General features: G+C 32.4%; 1 long non-coding RNA gene across 1 annotated transcript in view; it reads right to left on the bottom strand.

Annotated features, from left to right (window-relative positions):
- Nucleotides 1–9,215, bottom strand: part of LOC107973529 (uncharacterized) — a 139,742-nt gene extending 130,527 nt beyond the window's left edge. Inside the window, exons 1-2 of the long non-coding RNA XR_001715900.2 lie at nt 8,726–9,215; nt 5,098–5,142 (exon numbers count right to left, since the gene is read on the bottom strand). This is a non-coding gene — a long non-coding RNA (uncharacterized LOC107973529). The remainder of the gene's footprint in view (nt 1–5,097; nt 5,143–8,725) is intronic.
- Nucleotides 9,216–12,305: the final 3,090 nt, after the last annotated feature.

Raw genomic sequence — 12,305 nt, 5'->3', positions numbered from 1 at the left:
ATGCTGAAAGGCTAATAAGAAATACCAAATCAGTTACAGAAGCACATGGGAAAAAAGAAAAAAAAAATCAATAATTTTAACTGTTCACCCAAATGTGTGGCTGTTCCTGTCACACAAGCACCATATATTTACTGCCAGAAGAAGAAATCTTCAAATTTACAGAGATGCTTCTCATTTTATCACAAGGTACATCTCATTATTATTTCTATTTCTGTATTAATTTTGAAGTTAAATTGAAAAATAAAAAATGATGGAATGTAGCCAAATCTTGAGTCACAAGGAAATGCATAGGGTGATTTTACTAATTAACAAAATGTATGCAACAAATACAAAAATCTACTAAATATTGTACAATATAGAAAACTAAAAGTAAGTCAAACTGTAGGAATTATTATATTAGCAGCAAAAATGTAATGTATTATGTAAGTTGGAAAAAATAATAATTTACAAATATACCCAAAACACTCTCTTTGAAAACGTTGATAAAAAAATATCTAAGGGAAAGATAATTGGAAAAGCTATTAAACTACTTGCTTCTCTACGGGAGACCTAGATATAGCTATTTTACTTCAGTTCCTTCAAACCATGCGGAAAATAATAATTCCTAAGCATTTAAGCTTTTCCTGAATTTAGGAGGAGACGAAAGATTGGTTTGCTACCTCTTTTTATTAGCTGAAATTAAAATCTGACGCACAGTGCAGAAGAATGTATTCAGAACAACTTCACTTTCAATTTACGTCCCACAATTTTAAATAGTAGTAGTAAAACAATGTGATAAGATAACCATTCATTCAGAAAAAGAAGGCCATTAGAAATTAAGATCTCATTGACTGTTAGAAAATATATTATTATAATTTAAAGCAACAGGTTGAAAACATTTAAAACTGTAAAATGTTAGATTTTATTTAAATGTCTGTCTTAATGATGTATTCTCAGATGAAAATTTTGTCATGGTAGAATGAGACAAGGTTTAACATCGATTTGATTCCTTTAATGAATGTGATTTCGTACAGAAAAGCCTTGTTTACAGGAATAAGTAGAAGAAGTTTTGTAACAGGAAAGCACTGATATTTGAACTTCTTCCAGGACATGTGATGAGTATTGCACAGGTCATTAAACATAATTTTGGATGATAAATAACTAGCTGAAAACTTGAGTAGAGAACTTGAGTAGGAAACTTGAGATTTACCGAAAGAAATATATCACAAATGCAAAATGATTTGTCTCTCAGTTCTAAGAAGCTCACGTTCTTAATTGTTGGGAAGAGCAATAGTAATGCCTCATTAAGATTTATCCAAGTAAGGCCTATTAATTTCAACTATTACTCTTTTGATTTGCAGTACTGCTGTACCTTAGTTACACATTAAAACCACCTAGGAAGTTTATAAAACACTGTGATCTATGTCCCACTCCAAAGGATTCTGATTAATTAATTATTCCAGTAAACAACATAGGAGTTAGTTGACAATTTTAAAAACTCCCCCAGTGATTCTAACATTCAGCTAAGGTTGAGAAATACTAATGTTAAAAGTAACTGTTTATTTTTATTATTATTGTTTTTTGAGATAGGGCCTCACTCTGTCACCCAGGCTGGAGTGTAGTAACGCAATCTCAGCTCACTGCAACCTCCACTTCCTGTGCTCAAGCAATCCTCCCACCTCAGCCTCTCGAATACCTAGGGCTACAGGCTCATACCACCTTGCTCAGCTAATTTTTAAAAAAGTTTTGTAGTAACGGTATCTCACTATTTTGCCCAGGCTGGTCTCAAATTCTTGGGCTCAAACAATCCCCCTGCCTCAGCCTCCCGAAGTACTGGCATTACAGGATTACAGCCACCACGCCCAGCTAAAATACCCATTTTTAAATGATATGTACAGAAAAGGTTGAAAAAATGGAAATCTTGATTAATTCAACATATCTATGCAAATACTATACTTGGTGATCAAAATGCTTATTTTAATATATTTACAAATACTTTTGTATGGAGAAAGGTCAAATAAAGCATATCATCCACTCATACAGATTATCGTCGTACAGACATCGCAAATGCAAGCGTGTGATTGCAACTAAAATAAAAGAGGCCAGGCGCGGTGACACTTTGGGAGGCCAAGGCGGGTGGATCACAAGGTCAGGAGATTGAGACCATCCTGGCTAACACGGTGAAACCCCGTCTCTACTAAAAATATATGAAATTAGCCGGGCGTAGTAGCATGCACCTGTATTCTCAGATCCTTTGAAAGCTGAGGCAGGAGAATCTCTTGAACATGGGAGGCGGAGGTTGCAGTGAGCCAAGATCGCGCCACTACACTCAAGCCTGCACAACTGCGTGACAATGTCTCTCAAAAACAAACAAATAAATAAATAAATAATAAATGAAAGGTATAAGTTAAAACATTAAAAATATTTGCCTTTGGCCATAGTATTTTTAATAACTTGGGCGGGGGGAAGGTAATTACAAAGATAATTCCATGCTTTCCCAATTTTTCCTTTTTACCAATAACAAGGTAAAATTTGTATCACAAAAATCATTAATTTGAATAAAATTAAAAAGCTCTGTTTTATAAAATGTGGAGATTGACTTTATGGATTCAAAAAATCAGAAAAAAAGTATCATGATCTGCATTCATTAGGAGTAAATTAAACCTGAAAGAATTTGCCTGTTTTTTAAAAAAAGTAACTTGGCAAAATATATTCCCTGATTAGTTTGAAACTCCTAAAATACCTTAACTAAAGAAATCCAGACTTCTTCCAAATTTCAAGTCTTTTTTCTAAATTACAAAGGCATTATCCTAGGAAAATAGTGGTTTCAGTCTGGCTTTAAAAATTATTGTAAAGTATATGGTATAGATGAAAATTAAAATGAATAAAATGTCATTCAACATTTTATGTCTAATTTTTCATTGAATTAATTGTTAATTTTATAAAATAAAATTCTTATAGCTTAAAATGTTAAAATATGTTTAGCTAGAACTTAAAATAACCCAAAGCCTTTAATTATAAACATTATTTTAGCTCTAATTTATTTTTTATAAACAAAAGACAACTGATATGAAAATAACCTTATTGTTAATAATTTTTTTTTTTTTTGAGATGGAGTCTCGCTCTGTCCCCGAGGCTGGAGTGCAGTGGCGTGATCTCGACTGACTGCAACCTCTGCCTCCTGGGTTCATGCAATTCTCTGCCTCAGCTTCCTGAGTAGCTGGGATTGCAGGTGCCCACCACCATGCCAAGCTAATTTTTGTATTTTTAGTAGAGAGGGGGTTTTACCATCTTGGCCAGGCTAGTCTTGAACTTCTGACCTCGTGATCCTCCTTTGCAAGTTTGGGCCCACATTAAACAATCATCCTTGTTGTTCACATGTCACACAACTCTAGACAAATCAATCTATTCAAAAAAAGCAAGTTGTATGTCTTTGTTCGCTCACCCAGTATGGATACATTCACTACATGTAAACTTCTATCACCAGGTACTGCAGTTATGTGCCTGTCCATAGAAGTTGAGTAAAAAGCAGACATACCCTCTGGTGAACGAACTATGCAAATTACTACAAGTGAATTCTTTATCACCTTACTAAATATTTCAATAAACACTAGTCACCATCTTTATTATGATGCACAATTTATTTCCCTCTGGGTTCTACTACAAAGGTAATTCCACTCAATTTTTAGATGAGTAAACATAGGCCCAGACAGTTAAACTGGTTTCCTCAATGTCAAACAGAGAAAGACTCAAGAATAAGATAAAGGTTTCTTGATTGCCCTTTAAAAAAATTTTAAAAATCTAACAAAGAACAGATGGGACTTAGGTAATATATGAAAGAAAATATGTTTTTTTTGGAGTCTCTAAATTCATATCAATTATGCACCAACTATTTTTTCATCTCAGAGGCTTTTTTAACCTTTTTTCCCCCCACAATTCATTTATTTGAAATATTCACAATAGTTAAGACAAACTGTAGACAGAAGAGTATATTGCCCTCGGGCATTTGTTTCATGTCTCACTTTGTTCCTCCACAAACAGGCCATCACTTTCAAGTATTTTACAGTTCTTGTATTTAATGTCTCTATACAATAACTCGTCTCAATAATTATCAACACTATAAAATGTCTTAATAAACCAGAAGAAAAAAAGCATCACAATACTTCAAAACCCTGTTTCAATATCCTGTAAATTACTTGCATGGCTATTGGTAGGTTTTGATACTGGTTCCAACTGTCATTTCTGCTTAGGAAAAGTTATATTATCTTTTGATCAAACTCCCCACTTTTCTAAATAATGCAGTGAAGCAGATACTCCTACAATATTGAATAATTTCAGTCTTTTAGAAGATATATTAACTTTATTAGATTGACCTGTGAATAGAAAGGATACAATATCTGGAAAAAATAGTATAAAGTACTTTTAAAGGTTTTATAGTTGTATTTATAAATTGTTAAAAATAAATACCCAATGTTATCTTTGTATTCAGCTAGGTACTACAGGAAACACAGAGATAAGTAATAAGTGATCTCTCCCCTCAAGCCACTTACATTTTAATGGGTTTCTTTAAACATGCAATCAAATGACAATAGTACGCCAATGAAAGTGATGAAGAAGGCTTGCATTTTTACTAATATTTTTGACTACTTACTTAGATCAATGCTTTCCACTGATTGGATTCCAGAAGGAATGGGAAAGTACACCAAAGAAAATATTTGAAGGAAGAATTATGAGGCAATATATAAGGATGAGATATTAATGAAAGAACTGATGAAAGAGATTTAAGAAACCCAGTATGCACAAGAATTATAGGCAGGATAAGTGAAACATTATTAACATTATATAAATAGTTATAAATGTAAACATTATATAACTAAGATCAAACTTTATCTTAGTTTGTTGATTGTGTTTGGCTTCTTATGCACAATATTATGTTTTTGAGATTCACCCATGCTGTTATCTGTAGATTTAGCTAATGCATTCTCGTTTCTGTACAGCATTGCTTTGTGTGGCTACAAACAATGTGTTTGTGCATTCCATGAATCTACATCATGGTGATAATGAAGAACGCCAAAGGCAAGGCACAGATTTTTATATAATTCCAGAAAAAAAGTTTACCTTCAAAAGATAACAATTGACAGATGACTTCTCTCACAGTGGATGCTAGAAGACAGAAATATGACAATGTTAATATGCTGGGAGACCAATCACTGTCAGCTTCCATCGTTGTAACAATGAAGTAGTATTTCAAAATGAAAGTAATATAAATATATTTTTTGACAAAAATTGACATGACATGTCACCTGCAGATACTTTCTAGAGAAAATTTTAAATGTTGTGTTGATGGAAGATTTGCATTTCAAAAAAAGAAATAAATGCACACAATGTGTTAAATATTTAGGTAACCAAATACATCACTTGCAGAAAATAATAATGGATTGTGGAGTTTAAATTTTAAAAGAAAATGATTAATATATATAACAATTAGTATGTAATTTCTGATGTGGAAGAATGGAATTAAAGTGTTTTACAATCTTTGCAATTTGGAAGACAAAGTAAAATGTATTGATTACACTTATAGATTGATAAATCAAGTGTGTATTTTGTAATGGCTAGGGCTCATAATACACAATAGAAGAACTTAATATTTCCTAAATAAAAATTAATATAGAATATGGAGGAGAAGATCAAGAAGATTAAATTTGGATTTTTGAGAGACTAATAAAATTAAAATGTCTCTGGCAAGACTCAAAACAGATGGAGGATAGGGAAGAGGAAGTGTCTACCCTCACACATCAGAAGTGAGAAAGTTTCTAGTTATATAAACTAAAGATATTAAAGAACAGCTCCAAAATTTTAGAGACAACTCAAGTCAAAAATTGGGCTTTGAAAAGGATGTGAGAAAAACATTTAAAAATCTTAATTGCTTGATAATTAATATAGACTCTGAATAGTCAAAATCTTCTAAGAAAACTTCAAACTTAGATGTCTTCCTTTAGCAAGTGTTACTACATTTTCAAGGTACAAAAATTCCATACTTATTTATTCTATTTCAAAGCATAGTGTGTGAGGAAAAACTCAGCAGTTCATGTTAAGAAGATATCATAAACTTAATATTACATTGGAAAAGAAGAAGCCAAGAATAATTACATGTGCATATAGGTCAAAAAAGAATGTGAAATCCAAACACTTATTAGAAAAAATACATAAATAAATGCAAAGAATAATTCATCATGTTCTAAATGACATGTATTAAAAAGATGAATGTCATTTAAATACTGTGATGAAGAATAAAATACACATAGAAAAATACACAAAGTCATAAGTATACTGCTGGAAAATCATTTCATAAAATAAATACATCCATTTAATGAGCACTGTGAACAAAACAGAAAATATTACAAGCACAGCAGATGCTTCCTTATTCTTTCTCCTAATGACTGTTACTCCTGTAAGACTGATCATTATTCTGGTTAGGTTAGGTTTGATTTAGGTTAGGTTTGCCTGCCTGTAAACATTATATAAATAAGATCAAAATTTATGCACTTGATTGTGTTTGGCTTCTTTTGTTCAATATTATGTTTGAGAGATTCACTCATGCTGTTACATGTAGATTTAGTTAATGCGTTCTGATTTCCGTACAGCATTCCTTTGTGTGGCTATATATAATATGTTTACCTGTTCCATAATACATGAATATTTTGAGTTATTTTCTTTTTTTCTAATAAGAATATCGTTGGTATAAACAATCTTGTATGCATTTCTGTTGGTTACATGCCAACAGAAACGAAGTGGATTGTTAGGTTACATATAGTATGTATATGTATATACATATACATACTATATTTGTAATCAAATTTATAGAACCAAAGAAATTGAAAACTACTAAGAAAAGAAGTAAAAAGAGAGGAAATTTTGGAAATGTAAGTCCTTTAACATAATTTCAAAATACCTGAAAGAAAAACTAAAATTTAAAACTGGAATGTAATAATATTCTGTAGCTAACGGAAGACCTGAATCCTTTCATTGTGAGGGCCTACCAGGTATTAGGGAAAATCCACTTCTATGGTAAACTCAGAGGCTTATTCAGATAAATCTATTGCAGTGTAACTACGAAACAAACAACTCATCAGTGCTTTCAAGCAAGAAGTTTAAATAACTTAAAAAGACACAAGAATTGGATTGTTATTAGACTTCTTAAAAACAACGTACAAATTAGGGCAAGTAGAATATCATTTTCAAAAAATCTAAGTAAAGAAAGAACAAAGTAAGGATATGTCCAGCTAAAAACGCCTTCCCAAATACTATTCAAAAGGAAGTAATTTGAAATGTCTATATTGATGTCAAGCAAAGGAAAATTCAGAACAAGGTATAACAACAGGAATAAAGATAAATATTAATAATAAAAAATAAATTTTCTAAGATAACATGAATGTCTTTTATTTGTATATTTATAAACAGAGTTTTACAATGCATGAAGCAAAAAATTAAAGATAAAAGGAAAAATAAGCAAATCTGAAATTATATTGAAATCCTGCATTCCATTTTTAATAAATAATAGAAAAAATACATGGAAAATATCTAAGGACATAGAAGATCTAAACAAGTATATCAATTAAATTGACAAAATGGACATTTTAAAACATTCTACCCAACAGTATGTGAATACATATTCTTTTCAAGGGTTCAGGGAATAGATAACAAGATAGACCATATTAACAAGATATGATCAAAATAGGTCATAATAAAATATTAATAAACTATAAAAGGTTTGAAAGACTATAAAATGTGTTGTCTTCCAAAAACTGACTAAAATAGACATCATTACCAAATTATATATGAAAAAGCTTGTATAGTTGAAAATTAACAATATTTTTAAATAGCCCATAGATAAAAGTGCAAGTCAGAAAGAATATTAGATGGCATTTTGAATTGGATTAAAATAAACATGATACAATATGTCTGAAATTATCAAGGAACTAAAATTACAAAACAATTTTGGTAAAGAAGAATAAAGCAGAAGGGCTCACACTTCCTGATTTCAAGCTCATTGTAAAACTATAGTATTCAACACAAATGAACTTCATATGCTTTATTCTGTGTCAAAGAAACCACACTCTGAAGGGCATAAGGGAATATTTGAAGGTAGTAGAATTGTTCTAAATCTTGATTTTGGTGGTTGCTACCTAATTAGATTTATTTGCTTAAACCCACAGAACGTGCTTTAGTTAGGGTGAATTTTACTATATGTAAATTTTATCTAAAAAAACTAGAAGGTTTATGTACAAATTATTCAATTTTCAAAAATCTCTGAACCATAAAAGTAAAGGATATATTGCTTAGGGAAAACACACCTTGTTAGATTATGATAAAATGTTTATTTAATAAAAGGAATGAGGCAGATATTGTTACAGAGGTTTCTGCAAAGGAACTGGTAAGGTTCTATTTCTTAATCTTCATCTGGTTTCCATAGAAACATATGTATTATTATTTTTAATCTGTGCATATGTATATATGCATACATATATGCATATATATTCTGAATCTATATTTCTTAAAAAATAATGTGTATAAAGAGAAAGCTGTATACTGTGAGAGAGATAAAGAATACTTTCTGACAGTTCAGTGGATGGAATGAGTCATGAAGCACACAAAGGAATATTTTGGTGTCCAGTGAAAGAGATCTAACTCAAATTAGCTAAAACTATAAACAGAATTTATCTTGAAAAACTCACTTTTTACATACCTGGATTGAGAGACCTGAAAATATTTCTAGGGGTCCATTCTTCTCCACGCTCTTTTTCCACTGTGCTGGCTTAATTCTCAAGCCAACTCTGTTTCGGCAGACACGGGGTCATTATGTCTCGGCTTCTGTCCTGCTGATACGGATAGTCCAGCAGAAAAGCCCGAGTTTCTTATGCAACTCTTAAAGAAAAAGTTCAACACCTGATTTTCATTTATCTAAATTGGGTCATTTTGTAGTTAGAGCAAATTAGAACCTGAACCAGATTGAAACAAATGAGTCCTAATGCACAAAATTTAAAGAGAAACTCACTCACAGTCACGTAAGCACAGGGTCAGCCCTGCAGACGGAGCACCTCCTTTAATTTTACCCCAGGTGCCTCGATTTCCAATTTCAAGTCCTAAGTAGCAGCACTCCAATTGGCCAATTAGAGGTTATCATGCCCATCTCGTGAAACATGAGTAGTTTCTGATCCTTCTACACCTTTAGAATACAGGAGGAGTGGTTCCTACAGAAAAAGCAGTGTCTTGTTACTGAAAGATGGGAAAATAGATTACCTACTGATGTTCACACCACAGAAAGCTTAGTCATATCTCCGAGTGCCTGTGACAAATCTGGTAAATGTTGACCTCTCATATCTGATGATTGATTGTTACATCTTTCGCCTTGTTAGTCCTAGAAAGAAATAAAATATCTTTCTTCATGAGCAGAAAGGCAAGGAGTCATGAGACCCGTTTCTCTAAGAGGTCGTTGTACCAAATTTGTCAAAATTTTAACTGTATTAAATTTCAATTATTTTTCCCAGAGAAATAGAATTGTGAGCTTTTCAATGGGACTGCAATCCAGGATGGATATGCCAAAAGAGTTAATAAAATGTTTCAAAAATGAGTGGGGTAAAATTATGATCCATAGACACAATTAGAAATACTTAGAAAGTTGTTTAAATTTTGATTAAATGGTTTCTGGGTATATTAATCGCTAAGCAATTTGTCTTTAGGTGGCACAACTTGATGTGAAATGACATTTACATTGTAAGTAGAGTAATTAGGTGGTGCGGGTATTTATGAGTAACTAAGAAACTGAATTTCGATAAAACAGCTTTTGTTTTGTTTTGAGACGGAGTCTCGCTCTGTAACCCAGGCTGGAGTGCAGTGGCGCGATCTCGGCTCACTGCAAGCTCCGCCTCCCGGGTTCACCCCATTCTCCTGCCTCAGCCTCCCGAGTAGCTGGGACTACAGGTGCCCACCACCATGCCTGGCTAATTTTTTGTATTTTTAGTAGAGACGGGGTTTCACCGTGTTAGCCAGGATAGTCTCCATCTCCTGACCTCGTGATCCACCCGCCTCCGCCTTCCAAAGTGCTGGAATTACAGGTGTGAGCCACCGCACCTGGCCCCGCTTGGTTTTTATATAAATGAATTGATGGACTCCAAGAGTACGATGTGGATTTGTTATTTTTACCAATGATTTGGATGAAAACAATAATAGTTACGATAACGAAGGCTCTGAAACGTTTGTCATTACGTCAGAAATTGTGTTAAGTACTTTACATAATTAATTTTAATTCTCACAAGAATTCCATGAGTCAAGTGATTCTTTACCCATTTTACAGGTAAAGAAGTTGGATCTCAAAGGCTGGGCAGCTTGGATAAATCAGCTAGATCATCAAAGTCTTAATGAGCAAAAATAATCAGCTCTGTATTTATTAAATGAGAAATTGTATAATATTACTTAATGCCACCATGTGTCAAAAATACATTTGAAGTTTTAGATGTCTGGAAATACAATTTGAGTAAACAATATAATATGGCAATTCCAGAGCCTAATAAAATCGCAGGCTACCTGAAGGGAAATATTGTATCTCAAGTAAGGATAAAAATTAAAAAATTGTATTTTTCTGTTATTCTGTACCCCTGTTATTGAATTTAGTTCCAGACATCACATTTCAAATGGTGACATTGACAGACTGGAATGTGTCCAGGGAGAGTAATAAGCATAGAAAAAAATCAATATCATACTTATGAAAAAAGTTTTCATTGATCAAAAAAGATTTGTGGGGAAATTTATTTCTACATAATCTAACTTATGTTATTTAGAAGAAAGATTACACTTCATCTAGATGGCCCTAGACTTTTTGAACTGATGGCTTAAAGATAAATGTCAGTTTGCTATAACAAAGACATTTCTAATAATCAAATATTCCAGATAAAAACTAGAGCACCTTTAGATACCAGGATTTTTCTTGAGATTTCAATCAGAGTAAAGATATTCTATTTTAGGGAAATGTGTATAGGGATGTGAATACTGGGGAGTATTCTAATTCTCTTTTTTCTTGATCCTACATTTTCAGGATTTACCGATGAACCATAATAATATGATCCAGAACATTCTAGAAACAAACAACAAATAACCTTCATCTGTTACTCTTCCTTCATTTTTTTAATGAAGCAGCAATTCAAGACCATGTAATTGAAGGTTTTATTATTGCCTGATATTCTAGAAAGATATCAATTATGGTTATTTAGTACAGATGAAAATAAATGAAACATTAGGAAAGTTGTTGAATTGATCAAGGTCATATTGTGCTTTATTAGTATTTTACCCAATACTTGTTCTTTGATTTGACATGTTTCTGATTCTCAAGCATCCTGGACATTTTCTCTTCAGTCTTCCCAACTACTGAAATCAGATCTTAGGTGACTTATGCATATCCTTTTTACGTTCCTTGTACATATTCTGGAATCTAAATAACTTAGCAAGTCTGATTAACTCAAGAATGCCAATATGTTATTGAGTCATTGGTTAATATATGATCACTTCTATATTTATATGTGTATCTTCAAAATGCAACTTTTAATCATTTAAATTTTGTGCCAAAAGAATAATTACAATTAAAATTTAGATCCAGTGCCTGGTCTTGGTTAATTGATTGACAGAATCTTTAGTCTTTCTAAAATTTGAAATTATCTATTCTAACCTCCAGACAATTACAATTCAAATGACTACTACCAGTTGATATTACCTTCTACTGAGCACAAGAAAGGGAAAAATATATATTATTTTGTTTCATATTCAGTCTCTTTTCCTCTATCATTTTTAGGGCTACCTAAGCAACTTAAAAGGCCCACTAGGAACTAGAGGCCAAAATTCTTATCAAGGTCATAGTGCTGAGCTGAAGAACCTGTCCTCAGCCAGCATTTCGGGATTTGTGTCTACTCTATTTATTCCCAAGAAATTATATTTACAAATATAATTTGACTTTTTGAATTAGACTTTTTCTTGATTCACAGGCTGTAACCCTCCCAACCATCTGGCCTAACTTACAGCTAACAACAGGGAACCACTGAGAGCAGAAATAAAGCAGAGCAGGAAAGATGTATCTATCTTCTCTATACAACTAAAAAAAGAAGTGTCTGCAGATTTTCAGGAGCCCAGTCTCTGAATGCTTATCTGGAAATGCCAGCTCCTTGTCTTCTTTGAAAACCAAGGTCTGTTTTAGTTCTGTGACCCTGTCATTTTAAGAACTTTAATTAGTATTGAATGCAGCCTGGCAGAATCCTAAGTACCTGTGAGGCCACATTAGT

The sequence above is a fragment of the Pan troglodytes genome, chromosome 12 (assembly GCF_028858775.2).
Source record: "Pan troglodytes isolate AG18354 chromosome 12, NHGRI_mPanTro3-v2.0_pri, whole genome shotgun sequence".
NCBI classification, from domain to species: domain Eukaryota; kingdom Metazoa; phylum Chordata; class Mammalia; order Primates; family Hominidae; genus Pan; species Pan troglodytes.
The sequence above is the reverse complement of the archived record's forward strand: the minus strand, read 5'-3'. Positions and strand labels throughout refer to the sequence as shown.